Source organism: Nuphar pumila, chromosome 2, assembly GCF_984573655.1.
Source record: "Nuphar pumila chromosome 2, dmNupPumi1.hap1.1, whole genome shotgun sequence".
In the NCBI taxonomy this organism is placed as follows: Eukaryota; Viridiplantae; Streptophyta; class Magnoliopsida; order Nymphaeales; family Nymphaeaceae; genus Nuphar; species Nuphar pumila.
The window spans coordinates 40,589,551-40,605,407 of NC_143250.1; the positions used below are offsets into that span (position 1 = coordinate 40,589,551).

Here is a 15,857-nt window from a genome sequence, read left to right on the forward strand (position 1 = left end):
AATAGGAGTTCCTGCCCAAAAAATGCCCTTCTGAAAGTATAAAATTTTGACTTAAGATATAGCACTGAAAGTCAACACTTATATTACACAAAGAACTCTCAATAAAATTATGTGAAAATTGACTGCACTGTACGACAAAAATGACTTGTTTTCGGAAATGATATATAATTTTTGAAATCCGCCCGATGTCCAAATTCTGAAATTTTTTTATGTAAAAAAAAACATTTACCCTTCACACAAGGGAACAGACTTCCTCCCAAATATTCAAATATGTGAATTTCCTCCTACACATTTACAAATGCCCTCCTGTCTGTGCCTAAAAGAAGACTCACACCTTTTTTAACTAAATACTCCCACATTTGGGGCACAGGCAAGAGGATGCTCACAAATGTGTGAGGACATTCGCGTGCGAAGATTAAGACAAAAAAATTGTAGGGCATTTTTGGTGTATAGTACAATCATTTTATGAAAATTATATTACGTTAATAACTGAATTGTATAATTGGCTGTGCTTAACCACATTGGAGGTCTTGAACTAAGAGTTAAGACTTTAATATTTGTCTCTAGGATATATATATATATATATAGAGAGAGAGAGAGAGAGAGGTGCTAAATGATACATGCTAAATGGGGTTTTTTTTTGCTCTTCCAGTATTTTTTTCGCAGTTCTAACCCAATAAATGTGTTGGGCATGGTCGATTTATGAGGAATCCACACATGAATCATGTGTTTGGATGAAAAAATGATATTTGGACCCTTGAAAATTTACAAAGATTTTGGACCTTTGATTTTTTGGACCTTATAAGTTTTGTAAGTTCTCAAGGCTCCAAATATCTTTTTTGTTCACCGAAAACACATGATCCAGGTGTGGATTCCTCATAAATCGACCATGCCTAACCTATTTATGGGGTCACAACTGCAAAAAAACACCGGAGGAGCAGAAAAACCCATTTAGCACTATCATTTAGCATATTTCATTTAGCACCTACCCATTACTCTCTCTCTCTCTATCTATCTATCTATCTATCTATCTATCTATCTATCTGTCTATCTCTCTCTCTATATATATATATAGAGAGAGAGAGAGAAAGAGAGAGAGAGAGAGAGAACTGAAATATGGGCATTTTCAACGTGGTGTTCTATATATATATATATATAGGGTAACTAAAATATGTTTACCAACCAAATATGTTTACTGTTATCAACCAAGATTTTTATAGTCTTTTTTACTTTTTTTCAAAAATCTCACCGTGCTGATGTGATCTAAATGCTTGCTTTTATAGAAACATACTCTTGGATCATCCAATTACGATGTATAAGAAGAATTTTTTAAGGGTTGAAAATCAATGGCTTAGAATTTTTATAAATATTCAAACATAAAAAATCATATTTTTTGATCTGAGATGATCCAACAGTCGATTCCTAGCAAATGAATCATGCCAAATGCATATGCAGGGTTAGATTTGCAAAAAAGCCTATGAAAATCTCAATTCATACCAGCAAACATATTTGGTTAGTAAACATATTCCAGTTTCCCTATATATATAGACACTGTTATATTTTGGGGCCCTTGCTACAAAATTGATGACTAATTGTAGCCAACAAATCAACAACTATAGGATATCATATTCTAATGTTTAGCAGGTAGCTGTGATTGTGAAGTAATAATTCCCCTCTTACTGCCGAAACATCATGAGCACAGCAAAGTCACCGGCAAGTTGAAGTATAATATGTGAACTACTGTGAAACAGAATCAACTACACCATGAATTCATCAAAGCCCGATCAGCACCACTGGGCACCAGTGCAAATACTAATCTAGTACAGGGCTACCGACTCTGTTGTGCAGTAACTCCAATTCCTAATCGACTTGAGTTGAATTTGGTGCCATTTCAATGAACAGAACTCAGTTAGACCGAGATGGTCTGGTCAAGTTTAGTCGACTCCCACTTTTCATTGGAATTTATTAGTGCTTTCAGATATTAACATGAGCATCATTGTCATCATTATAATCATATATTGCTTTTCTGTTGGATTCTAGATACGATCTGGACTTGTGTGGTCCGAAATTTATTCAATAGTATTTTATGTCTCAAACAAAAGCACTCACCAAAATTATCCAACATTGATGCGTGGAAAGGAGCAAAAGAGTAATTCTTTTGCCATTGGGTGTCCCATTGATTTCTTGCTAGTGAGAAAATTGTTGGTGTTCTTGTTTGCCACTGACAGAAAAATCATGTAAAAATTTTGGGTACTAATCCATTGTGATGCAAGAGATGAGTGTGGTGGATCACCAATATTGCTTGTTCAACTGGTCTTCTGTTTAAAACGAAAAATTATAGAGAAAAGATTAAAAAGAGAAGAAGAAGAACAAGAAAATGAACAAAGGATGCTCAAGGAAGTACTTTTGACCTGCACTGTGAAAAAGGCTAATGCAGCATCATACAAATTTTTGAGTTTGAGGGCAAAATGGGTCTTTTACAAAAGCATCTTAGTGTATAAATCTCCTTGAGAAACCATGCAAAGGAAGCCAGAACCCCACAAAATGCCAACTTCAAGTTGTTATATCACCTTCTCTACCATGTTTCATGCTCTATCTCAAACACCCAGAAGACTAAAAGAAAGGATGTGTGCAAAGTGGACACCAGATGAAGAACTAACCATAATGAGACTAAGGTCTGGAGCAGAAATGAGGAGGAAGTTGTGTTGGTATGATCTGGTTGCTCTAGGTGTTGGCGGAATGCTGGGAGTTGGAGTCTTTGTTACCACAGGCCAAGTAGCTCATACCACCACTGGTCCTGCTGTTTTCATTTCCTACTTGATTGCAGGAATTTCAGCACTTCTTTCATCCTTGTGCTACACAGAGTTTTCAGTTGAGATCCCTGCTGCTGCTGGTGCATTTAGTTACCTGAGAATCACATTTGGTATCATCTAAACTCATTTACTTTTTAGTTGTTGGTCCTAACAAACAAGAAGCCCAAAGGGGTTTGCCGTAGTGCGAGGGGGCCTTGGCTTCTACACGGGTGGGGTTCCATTCTTAAGGGCATCAGCCCCTTGCATATAAGAAGGGGAAAGGGCATTATGTCCCTTGCTCATGCCAAAGCAAGGCGACTCCCTGAGAGCAAGGGGTGAGCCACGGGTTTACACTATCAGGAAAGCGACCTTAAGTATGACGGGCATAGCCAGCGTGACTAGGTCTCTGATGTTGGGGTAGATTCCCTGTTCCTCATGAAAAAAAGTCCTATCAAACTAGACTTTACTCCATCGCGAACTACCAACATAAGCTTGCTTTGTGGATATATATATGCCACTAACTCATATATCCAAGATTTCACCAAATTAATAAACAAGAGTAATTTTTTTTTTCTAATCCATAGAAATAAATAGAGTGATCTATTTTCCATCATATGGTCTTTTGTTGATTGAGGTATTGGGCTGATGCAGGAGAATTTGTGGGTTTCCTGGGTGGAGCTAACATTCTGATGGAGTATGTGCTGTCTAATGCAGCAGCGGCTAGAAGTTTTACAGAGTATCTGTGCACAGCTTTTGGAGTGAGAGATCCAAACGTATGGAGAGTGAAGTTGAGTGGATTGCCAAAGGGCTGCAACATGTTGGACTTTCCTGCTTCTTTTCTTGTTTCTCTTCTCACTCTCTGTCTGTGTCTTGGGTAAATTATCGTTTCCTTTAAATCACTTTCTATCTCTTAATTTGTGAGAGAGAGATTTTAGGAACTGCAATTATAAGTTTATTATTCTTTTACTGATGGTGGGGGTCGTCTCATCAATGTCACAACTATCTTGAAATGAAAGACAGTGGTAGGCACTTCTTATTGGTGGTGTCTCTCGCTGTACTTTTGTTTTTATTGTTTCTTGTGGATCTCTCTCCCTCTCTCCTTATGCACTTTGTTTTATTGATGACAGTGGTGGCCTCTCTCTCCAGTAGAATGTCATAAAGGTCATTAGAATTGTGACAAGTTGATGCGTTTTTCAACCAATATCTTTCTTTTTATTTGTACTTCATTTGTTCTGTTTTCCTGTGAGCACGTATGCGCTACAGGTGCACAGACATTTGCTAGCGATGCTTTGAGAGTTGCTTTATTCCTTCTTCATTATCATCATGTATCCTATGGATTGGCTAGCAAATCTTTTCTTCTTCTAATATGGCAATTCAGTTTTTTTCTTTTTCTTTTTAATGCCATGTCATGTTTACTTATTTTATTATAACTGAAATCATGTTGAAACTGCAGCACCAAGGAAAACTCAATACTGAACCTTGTGATGACGGCTTTACACTTGATATTCTTCGGATTTATAATCGTTGGAGGTTTTTGCAATGGGAAGCTGATAAACCTCATAAAGCCTAAAGGATTGGCCCCTTTTGGAGCTAAAGGTGTTTTTGATGGAGCTGCTGTGGTCTACTTTAGTTATCTTGGCTTTGACTCTTTCAACAATGGCTGAAGAAATCAAGAACCCTTCTACAAGCCTGCCTTTGGGGATAGCCGGCTCGGTCATCATTGTCTCCTTGCTTTACTCTCTCATGTCCTTGGCTTTGTCCGTGATGGTTCCCTACAATGAGGTACTGCTAACCACAATGGAAGTTTTTGGGAGAATATTGAAATTCAATAATAACTTCATGGGAGGATGTGCACACATTCAACGTATATATTGGACATGCAACGGTACTGGCTAGTCAATATTTGTCCGCAATTCATCATTAGCACCATCAAGTCTTATCCCACTTACAAAGTGTGTATCAGGTCAGAGTGTGCTCTGATGCCGTTCATCCATGCGATGAACTGCATCACAAATACCATCGTAGGGAATCTGCGTCTACTAGCAGATGGATCCTATCTTCTTTTTTTCAGAACTGTTGATGCCTTAGATGAATGGGATCTAAGTTTTGAAATATGAACAGCTGAAAAATAGTTCACATGTATGGTATTTGGGATGCCGTTAATCCCATGGATTAACTGTTGGCAACCGAACTTGTATGGGGCTGAATTTGCAGCAGGACAAAGGCTTTGCAGTTACGCTCAAAATTGCCAGGGAGTCCGAACTCTCAACTCTCTTCTTCTTTTATGCTGTGATTTCTTGTGTATATTTTATTTCACTTGCATTTTATAGACTATGAAGAAGGTTCAAGCTTTAGGACACACTCCTGAGAGAAATCCCTTCATTCCTTGAGAGACATTTCTCTTGAAATGTGATTGTTGAAATGACCTTCAACCTCAAGCGACACTTCTCTTAGAATGTGACTGTTGGAATAGTCACTCCAACAGTCACTTATGGCCATATGTCCTTACATCTTTCACTTGGTCATAAGGGACTTCTTGTGTTTATATGTTTGTTCTTAACCAGAACGTTGCATACACATTTTCTGAGTAATCTTTACTCACCCTGTGTTTATATGCTTATTCTCAACCGAAACCTTGCATACATACTTTCTGAGTAATTTTTTTTTTACTCATTTACCACTTAAACATATTTGAGTCCCATCTGACTTACATGTCTAGTGAAAACATCCTCAGTGATTGTCTTGGTTAACGGGTTTGCTATCATGTCACTTGAAGGAACATAGTCCACTCCTATTTCATTTTTCATAAGCATATCATGAATATATAAATATTTAACTTCAATATGCTTACTTTTAGAGCTATCAGTTTCAGTTTGTATTAGTCTTATAGCAACTTTATTGTCACAATATAGTTAAAGTGAATCTTTTAGAATGTCCAATCTTAACTCATTTAAGAAACGGTTTATCTACACACCAAATGTGACCGCCATGTTACAGACTATATACTCAACTTTCTGGGTATGTTGTGACACACACCCGTGTTTTTTGCATGACCATGCAATTGCCCCACCTCCTAACATAAATACATAACCACATGTGGACTTTGCTTTATCCTTATTATTAGCAAAGTCAGCATTTGAGTATTCTACAAGCTTTAAACTATCTGACTGATAGCATAGCTTAAGTTCCTTAGTTCCTTTTAGATATCGAAAATTTCTCTTTATTGTTTTCCAGTGAAAGAGCCCAGGGTTACTTTGATATCTACTTACTAGACTTATAGCAAAACTTAAGTCAGGTCTAGTACAAAACATTGCATGCATTAGGCTTTCAATTGCCTGAGCATAAGAAACATTCAACTTTTCTTGTCCATCCTTTGGACAATCATTCTTACTTAGCTTTTGGCCTTTTACTACAGGTGTCAAAAAATAATTTTCTTAACTCAGACATAGCAATCTCGATTTTCTATCTCTGTAGATTTTAATTCCATGTATATATGAAGTCCCACCCATATCCTTCATTTTAAATCGAGAATTTAACCATGATTTAGTCATATTTATCATGTATATATCATTCTCTGCAATTAATATATCATCAACATAAAGGGATAACACAGTAAACTTATTTCCACTTTTTCTAGCATATACACAGTGATCCAGATTAATTGCCTCATAACCCAATTTGGTTATAGCATTATAAAAGGTCAAATACCACTGTCTTGGTGACTGCTTAAGTCTATACAAGGATTTATTTAACTTGTATACTTTATCTTCTTGACCTTTAATTTCAAAACCTTCTGTTTGCTGCATGAAAATAATTTTATTTAATTCACCATTTAAGAAGGTTATTTTTACATTCATTTGATATAGGTCAAGATCAAAATAAGCTACCAATGCCGAAATAATACGAATAGATGCCAGTTTAACTATAGAAGAGTATGTTTCTTCATAATCAATTCATTCTCGTTGAGTATAGCCTTTTGCTACTAATCTGATCATAAATCTATCAATAGATCCATTTACCTTGAGTTTTTTCTTGAGAACCTATTTGCTACCAATTGCCCTATATCCATTAGGCAAGGTAGCTAGTTCCCAAACTCCATTCTTTTCTATAGAGTCCAACTCATCTTTCATTGCTTTCTTCAAGAGTTCAGACTCATTAGAAGCAATTGCATCTTCAAAACTCAAGTTATCAAGAGTTTCATCCAAATCCATGGAATAACATAATTTTTCACCCAAGAATGTATAATAATCATTCAAATACGATGGAGGAGTTCTTATTCTTTTCTGTCTAATTACTGGTTGTGAAGTTTGTTCATTATTCACAACTGCATCGTTATGCTCTAAATCTTAAATGGGTATCCCAAGATTATTTATGATATCTAGAAATACATCATCATCTTCAAGATCAAAAATGCTTTCTTGAGTTTTCAAGAATTCTACCTCTCTACTCTCTATAAATTTTTTTTTAGGATTATATAGTCGATATCCCTTTGATTCCTTTCAGTATCCCATGAAGATGCATTTGATAGTTTTACTATTTAACTTGTCTCTCATTTGATTAGGAATCAATACATGAGCAGGTAATCCCTACTTTCGTAAACAAGTCAAGTTTGGCTTTCTATCAGTCTATAATTCATGGGGAGTAAGCTCTACAACCTTAAAAGGAACCTTATTCAGGATATACATGTCAGTGCAAATTGCTTCTCCCTAGAATTTTTTGAGAAAATTTACATGTACCAACATGGATTTTGTCATATCCATTAAGGTTTTATTCTTTCGTTCTGTTACACCATTCTGTTGTGGCATATAAGGCATCGTTTAATGAAGAGTTATATTATTATCAATGCAGAAGGTCTTAAACTCATTAGAGTTATATTCACCTCCTCAGATCTGATAACCTGGATTTTTCTTTCTAATAATCCTTCAACTTTATGTTTGTATGCCTTAAACTTTTCTAGAGCTTCTGATTTCTTAGAAATTAGGTATATATATTTATACCTAGAATAATTATCTATAAATGTGATAAAATATGATTTTCTTTCATGTGTTTCTATGGTTAAAGGTTCATAAATATCTGTGTGTACTAGAACTAACAAATCGCATGACCTACTTCCCTTAGGAAAAAGGTTTTCTTTGTCATTTTTCTTGATATGCATGCTTCACATTTTTCAAATTTTATATTTTAAGGGAATGTAATAATCTCATGTTAATTATTTTTTTTTATTTTATTGACATTTACATGCCCTAACATTAAATGCCATAAATATGCATCTACATTAAATGCACAATCAATATAACCAGAAATATTCATTGCATTAATTGTAGAAGGAGTTACATTAAGACAAAAAAGACCATAGTCAGCATCATAGCGACCCCTGAGCTTCACTTTTTCATCTTTCCCAATAGTGACCTTGTCACTCTGAAAGCAAATTTTGAAGCCCTTTTTAGCAAAATTTTTTACTGCTAAAAAATTTCTTTTCATGGAAGGTACATAAAGTATATTTGTTAGTAGGAGACTGGTCTCTTCTACTTAAAGCCTATAGGTTCCTATCCCGACCACATCACTATAGGTATTTTTCATATACACCTTATGATCTTCAAGCTTCAACTCTTTCATTTCCACAAGTCCTTCTTTTGTCTTAGACACATGTCGCGTCGCCCCTGAATCTATCCACCACCCTGGGAGATCACTATATGCGATCAATGATTCAGATACAGTGCACACTAATTCTCGTTTTCTATTTACTTGCTTTCCTGAAGTTTCTTTCTTGGTTTTATTTAGGCAATTATTCTTGAAATGTCCAACTTTTTTACAAGAGAAACATGCTCCCCTGATTGCAGTTTTAGAGTTTTTGGTTTGCACTGGACGTTTCTTATTGAATTTATTTTTCTTAAATTTCTTGAAGAATATGCCTTTAGGCTTGAACTTGTGAGAATTTTCTGGGAAGAATTCTTGAGTATTCATAACTTCTCATTTTTTGTCTTTTGACATGTGCTCTTGCTCAAGAGCTAATTGCAGAGGGAGCTCTATTAGAGTAAGACTTTTCTGGTTTAACCTCATGGCAATCGACACCATCTTTCATGTTGGAGGAAGACTATTTAATATGGTGGAGATTTGCATGCACACGAGAATATCATTTTCTGATATGGCTAAGTCTTCAGCATTATCGATATTCGATTCACATGATCGACTACGTTATCTGAACCTTTCATCCTGTAAGAGTTGTACTGCTCTAGAAGAAGGTGAATGTGGGTTTTGAAGTCATATCATACTTTTTCTTGACTTCTTCCATCATTCTCTTCGCAGTGTCAAAATCTTCAAATACTCGGATGAGGTCATCTTGCATAAATGTTAGAAGAGTTGCTCGAGCAAGTTGATCATCTTAAATAAACTTGTTATAAGATTTTTTCTCTTCTTCAGTGGATTTATCAGTTAATGAAGATTTCATATTGTTCAATATGTATAGGGTCTTGTCATATATCAATAGATATTCTATTTTTCTTCTCCACATTCTAAAATTTGTTTCATTGAGTTTGTCAATTTTGGATAACTCAACCATGACTATTCGATTTGCCATTTTCCTAATTATAAACAGATATAGGAATTAATAAAGTATATTCCAACTAATATTTGTAAATATAACTAGTTTTAATCTTTCTAAACTAGTTTATCTTGCAATAAGATCTTTAAGTATGCAAGAAAATTACAAAAATTGCTAAATTTAAGCACTTTTTGACAAAGATAAGTAACAGGTGATTTTCTGAAACTCAGAACCACTTTTCTGTAATTTCAGAAAGTATTTAAGAGAAGTTCTGTGTAAATAAAATCACAAAAACTTGTTTCTGCAACTTTTTGAGTTTATCAAAAGGATAAATCTCTTTTCTATAATTTCCAGCAAGGCAGAAGCCTTTTTAAGCAAAAGCGAAAATAGAAACCTCAAAACGAAATTTTTTAGTTAAATAGAAAGGTTTAACCCTCTTTCTTTAATTTCAGAAAAGATTAGTGTCTTTTCGAAATTACAAATTTTTTTGAAGTAATCAGAAAAGAAAAGAACCACTTTTCTATAATTTTAGAAAAGTCAGATATGAATTTTTCTATTTTTTTAAAGAAAAGTAACCCCTTTTCCAAATTTGCAATAAATTTAAGGTTTAATATGAAAATTTATTTTTTTTAATGTAAAAGGGTTATACATTATAACAAAAAGGGGGAAAACATATTAGGGTTTCCCCTTTTCGTTTTCTCTTAACCTGCTTTGAGAAAACCAACGTTGGGCAGCGCCGAGCGACGTCGATTTTTCGATGACCTCCTCGAGCCTATCCAGAGACGCTCCGGTAAGCAGACCCTTTCTCCTTCCTCTTTTTTTCTGGTTTTTTTTGTTTGCCGCTGCCGACAGACCAAGACGTTGGTTAGGCGACAGCTCACGGTGTCCGCCTCCAGCGACTTCACAAGGCACCCAGCTTCCTGCTAGCGTCGGAGTGGACACTACTTACGATGATGACCCAACGGAGTAGCATGTACCAGCGTCGAACCAACATTCTTCTGCCAACCACAAAGTTTTGGGTTTTCTGGCAGTGACCCTACAGAATGGAGGAAACCACTAAACCCTGATTTGGGCATGCACGGTTTCAATGCAGGCCAGAGTCGGTCCGACGATAATTTTTTTTTACTAATCAAACATTGTGGGCATGTGTTGCCGAATACGACTCCACCGATTTCTGGTGACGGGTCTTAACGATTGTCGTTTACCAGAAAATCTATATATATTATTTGGAAAAAAATTACCCTGGTAAATCGGGTTTTCTCAAATAGGAAAATCTCACTGAGCTCAATCGCTTATTTTTCCTGTTTGAATTGTTTGTTTTTCTTTTCTCGGTGATGCAAAGATACCGTCATGCATACTTTCACCAATAGGGATCTATCAAACCCGCACAACCTGCGCTCTGATACCAATGTTAGCAACTGACCTTGTACAGGGCCGAATTTACACGGGATGAAGGTTTCACAATTACATTCAAAATTGTCAGAGAGTCTGAACTCTCAACCCTCTTCTTCTTTTATGTTGTGATTTCTTGTGTATATTATATACACTTTCATTTTATAGACTATGAAGATGGTTCAAGCTTTGTGACACAACCCTTGAGAGAAATTCTTTCATCCCTCATGAAACACTTCTCTTGAAATGTGACTGTTGAAATGGCCTCCAACCTCAAGAGACACTTCTCTTGGAATGTGACCGTTAAAATAGCCACTCCAACAGTCACTTATAGCCATATGTCCTTACATGAATGACATCATAGTGAGTTGTTAGGGATTACCATCAGAGCACACTATGACCTGATACACACTCCCACTTATATGGCGTTGGTTGTCTAGGTTTTGATTCTCCATTCCTTTCTGTCTAAAGGTACATCTTGGATCGCCATACAATCTTTCGCATCACCTCTTCTTCCTTTTGCTTTTCTTTTTCCCCTAATTCCTTTCATACGAGTTCTGTCAATACTTTTTATTAGTGTTGTGTTAGGTATCTGCATAACATGTTTCAACTATCTTAAATGAGATCATAAACTTTATACCAACTCTCTCTCTCTCTCTCTCTCTCTCTCTCTCTATATATATATATATATATATATATATATATATATATATATATAATAAAGGAAAACCGTGCAACCAAAAGAAGGTGCAACATCTATAAATGTTGATTGGAAGGCTCCACTTCTCAACTATCCGATCTCATATTTGTCATTCATAATGTACTTAACAAAAAATATGCTTTATATGAAGATTTTACAACATCTACCCATGTTTTTCAAAACATAAAAAATGGATGACTCACAATTTTACAATACAAAGTATTATCATACATTGATTTTAAACCCTTTAAAAAATACATCTAAATATCAAAAAATCATAATCTAAAATATGTCAATTACTAAATATATGATAAAAATGCAATATGTAGAGCCCGAACAATAAAAAAACTCAATCGTTAGAGAAAGAGAACGCTGCCTGATCATCGTCCTCCTTTTGGTTGTGCGGTCCCCCTAGTAATGTGTTGCTTAGGCTCCCTTTTTCCTTAGGTCTCTTAGGCCCTTTAAAAAAATAGTGAAGTATTTTTCTCACATCTCACATCGTAGATGTGATCTATAGGTTTTGTTTAGTGGAAACCAACTTTTGGATCACGGTAATCTGACTTGCATATAGGCTTTTTCCGTGATCCAAAATCAATGGCTATGAAAGTACCAATTTTTTCCGGCTCAGAAAAAATGTTTTTTTGTCAAAAAATTTGTTTTTTTGTTAGAAAAACATGATTCAAGAGTCAATTCTCACTAAATCAAGCATGCTAAACACAACTAACCGTTCAGATCTATCATAAACCTAATATATTCAGTTCTCATATATATGTATACTTAATTACTAGCTCCAGTTAAAAGTTAAATAAGTCTCACCCTGCATGTGTTCAATATTATTAGGAGACACACATTAAGGGCACGTTTGACACCCAGGGAACCCCCCCCCCCCCCTGCATGTGTTCAATAGTATGTTTTGCCAGTAATGGATCTGACACTAATAGTTAAACATTTAAGTTTTCATCTTAAATGTTGGTTGCAGATAGAAGGTTCAGCACCTTTTGCATACGCATTCCAAAAGGTTGTGGGGTGGAGATGGGCAAGCAATGTCGTGGGTGCAGGCGCAAGTTCGGGCATCCTCACCTCTCTTTTGGTAGCCATGTTAGGCCAAGCAAGGTACCTTTGTGTTGTAGGAAGGGCAAGACTTATTCCTTCCTGGTTCGCTAGAGTTCACCCTTCAACTGGGACCCCTGTGAACGCTACTATCTTCCTAGGTAAAAAACCCTAAACCCCTGCCTCAATTTGCTTTTTCATTGCAACTAAAATAAAGGAAAATCTATGGCGATGCCCACAAGGGCTCCTCTCATTTGGTAGCTTGGGGCCAATTGTGAATGTCACAAGTTGACAGGATGTCACAAATTTGAAACCCATAGGTAGTGTCCCTTGCCGTAAGGATGAAGCTTAGGCGTACTTCCCTCAAGGGTTTTACCAACCATAGGCCAGCCAACGGTCGATGATTGGGGGGTTCCCTTAAATTATCCAAAGAAAAAAAATCTATGGCGATAGTGTCAAATTGTTCCAAAAGTTTTTTGGTGTGATGACTAAACCATATTAACCATAAGGACTCCACTCATCTAGTAGGGTGGCTTGTAATCCTCACCAAAATAGTAAATGTCATGAGTTTGAAACCCACGAATAGACATCATTTGTTGCAAGATTGAAGCTGAGGGTTTTACACTAATGCTCTATGAGCTGTGCAGTTTTTCTCCATTTATATGAAAAAATGACTGTATTGTATGGTAAAATTGATGTGTTTTCCTAAAACCCTATAATTTGTGATATTCTCTTTGTCTAAAATCATAAATAGCCAGCGTTGAAATATCCCTTTTACCCTTCACATGCATGAAACTGATGAAGTTCATGCGTTATATCACTTCGCTCCTCGGGTACTGCATACATCCACTTAAAATGAGGTTCGCATATTTTTTGTATGGACTTTACGAAGTTTGCATAAAATTATATGCAAACTTCCTATTAAACTTGAACAAAATGAAAAAGTTTGCATATATTTTATGCAGATTTCTTCAGTCTACATAAAATATATGAGGACTTAAGGACTTTCGCATATATTTTATGCAAACTTAAGACAGTCAGTATATATTTTATGTAGACTTAAGAAAATCTACATATATTTTATGCGAACTTTTCTTAAATCCACTTGTGTTTTATGTGGACTTTCTCAAGTTTGCCTATATTTTATGTTGACTTCTTCATCCTCATCAGATCAAGGTGATCTTTGGTAAAAGTGAAAAGACATCTTAATCTATCTCTTTTATTTTTTTGAATTTTCAATACAGGTTACCAAAAAATAGCATAGAACATATAGAAAATGCACAACCCTAGAGGGTGCAGAGTATGTTTTTATTTTTGGTTTTAGAACTCAAAATTGAAAACCATAGAAGGGTTTTCGGTTCTAACTCAAAATATGAAAGTTATAGTCATATGTCTCAGCTTTCTAACGACTATAATAACACGGGTTTTTGACATCTGATCTAAGAGATACATATATTCTGCAAAAGAGTCTCACACATTTGGGAGGAAGTTCACGTGTGAAGGGTAAAAAGGTTTTTTAAATTCAGATATTTATGATTTTGGACATGGGAAGAAATATAAAAAATTATAAGGTTTTTAAGAAAATGCATCAAATTATCCATGTAGTATGGTCATTTTCTGAATAAAAAAAACACACTCATATGATGAAAAAATCATTTTGACAAGAATGACTCGCTTTGAAATATGTAACGGATAAGTACAACTGTTGATCCATAAAATTTTAGCATATATGGCGTGTCTTGTTCTAGAAATGGGATATTTCATCACATTGAATTTTCTCTAGAATGTCTTGACCTCCAAAAACAAAAAAACCACAATGAACACCTTTTGTCATATCAAAAGACACGAGTGGAGCCTGTGTCCCTACCTTTTGCCTGTCCCGTGGCACCAACCTTCCCAAAAGCATCAATTTTTAACTATTAATATAAGATTTGATAAAATCCATAACATATCTAACCAAGAAAAACCAACAAACAAACTTTCTTGTGGCTGGCCCATAAGGGCTCCACTCATCTGGTAGGGGCGACTTGTGGCTGTCACCAAGTTGACGGGACATCACAAGTTCAAAACTCATGGATGTCATCCTTTGCTGCAAGGTCGAAGGTATAAGTGGGCACGGGGGAGGGGAAACAAGGGTTTTACCAACTGGAGACCAGCTAATGTGCTGTCGATGATTGGGGGGCTTTATACTTGGACTATCCAAAAAACAGTTTCATGTGGCTGATCAGTACATAAGTCCCACTATCTTAATGAGAGCCTAAGAGTTGATTCCATGCTTATCCTCGACTTGGTTAGATGAGCCAGTAAATAGTTGGTAAATACTGCGACAGATTAAGCAGCATTATCCAGCCGTTTGTCATATTTTACATTTTGGCATCATGTGGAACATGATGAAGACCAACTTAGTTTTATTTAACTTGCATCACATGCAACAAAAATGTAAGGTTAGGATGAAAAAAGTACGTACTCTGAATAGAAGACTATATTGCTTCCTTTTGTTTGACATGATATTACAACACAAATCTCACAAACAGGCACCTGTACTGCTCTTATTTCATTGTTCTTGGATCTGGATCTAGTGCTAGATATGATCTCAATTGGTGCACTCTTGGTGTTCTACCTGGTGCCCAATGCACTCATTTATCGTCGATATGTGAAACCTGGAGCTAACGGCCTGCTTCCAACTCTAGTTTTCCTATTGCTCGTGTCCACGAGCTCATTTGGGTTTGCACTGTCATGGAAATGGAAGAAATACTGGTGGGAATTGGTCCTGTTTGGTGGATTGACAATCTTATGTGTGGCATGTTTTCAATACTGCGTCCCTATGGTTCACGGGCTTCGCCATTGGTGTGTGCCGATGATGCCATGGCCTGCTGCACTTTCCATATTTATCAATGTGTTCCTGCTTGCAACCATGAAGAGGAAAGCATACCAGATGTTTGGGATATGGAGCTGTGTGGTCACCTTATACTATGTCCTATATGGTGTCCACTCTACATACAATGGTGAAAGAGAAGAGAGAGAAAGTAGAAGGCCAAATTCAGTCATCAACCAAGTTAAGGTGGAAATTCAAATGCAATAACCACAAATTGGTTGAATCATCTCAACAAAGCCAAGAGAGAGAGAGAGAGAGAGAGACTGGTGGTAAAAGAGTTAGAAGTGGGTGCAGATAAGGTACTCAGTTCTGAATCTTCTGATGCCCCTAAAGTATTCTGCCTACCAGTATTAAGCACGTATTCTAGGGAAAAAATTGGAGCAATAATAATTATCGCATGTGCAAAGAATATATGAACAATGTTGTCAGAATCAGAATCAGAATCGGGCATGAATGGATTTTCAAAATGATTCAGAGAATCGGCCGATTCAGACTCTGAACCGAGAC

At 36.1% G+C, this 15,857-nt stretch overlaps 1 pseudogene; it reads left to right on the forward strand.

Moving 5' to 3' along the window:
* Nucleotides 1-2,517: 2,517 nt before the first annotated feature.
* Nucleotides 2,518-15,557, forward strand: LOC149845320 (cationic amino acid transporter 6, chloroplastic-like; annotated as a pseudogene).
* Nucleotides 15,558-15,857: the final 300 nt, after the last annotated feature.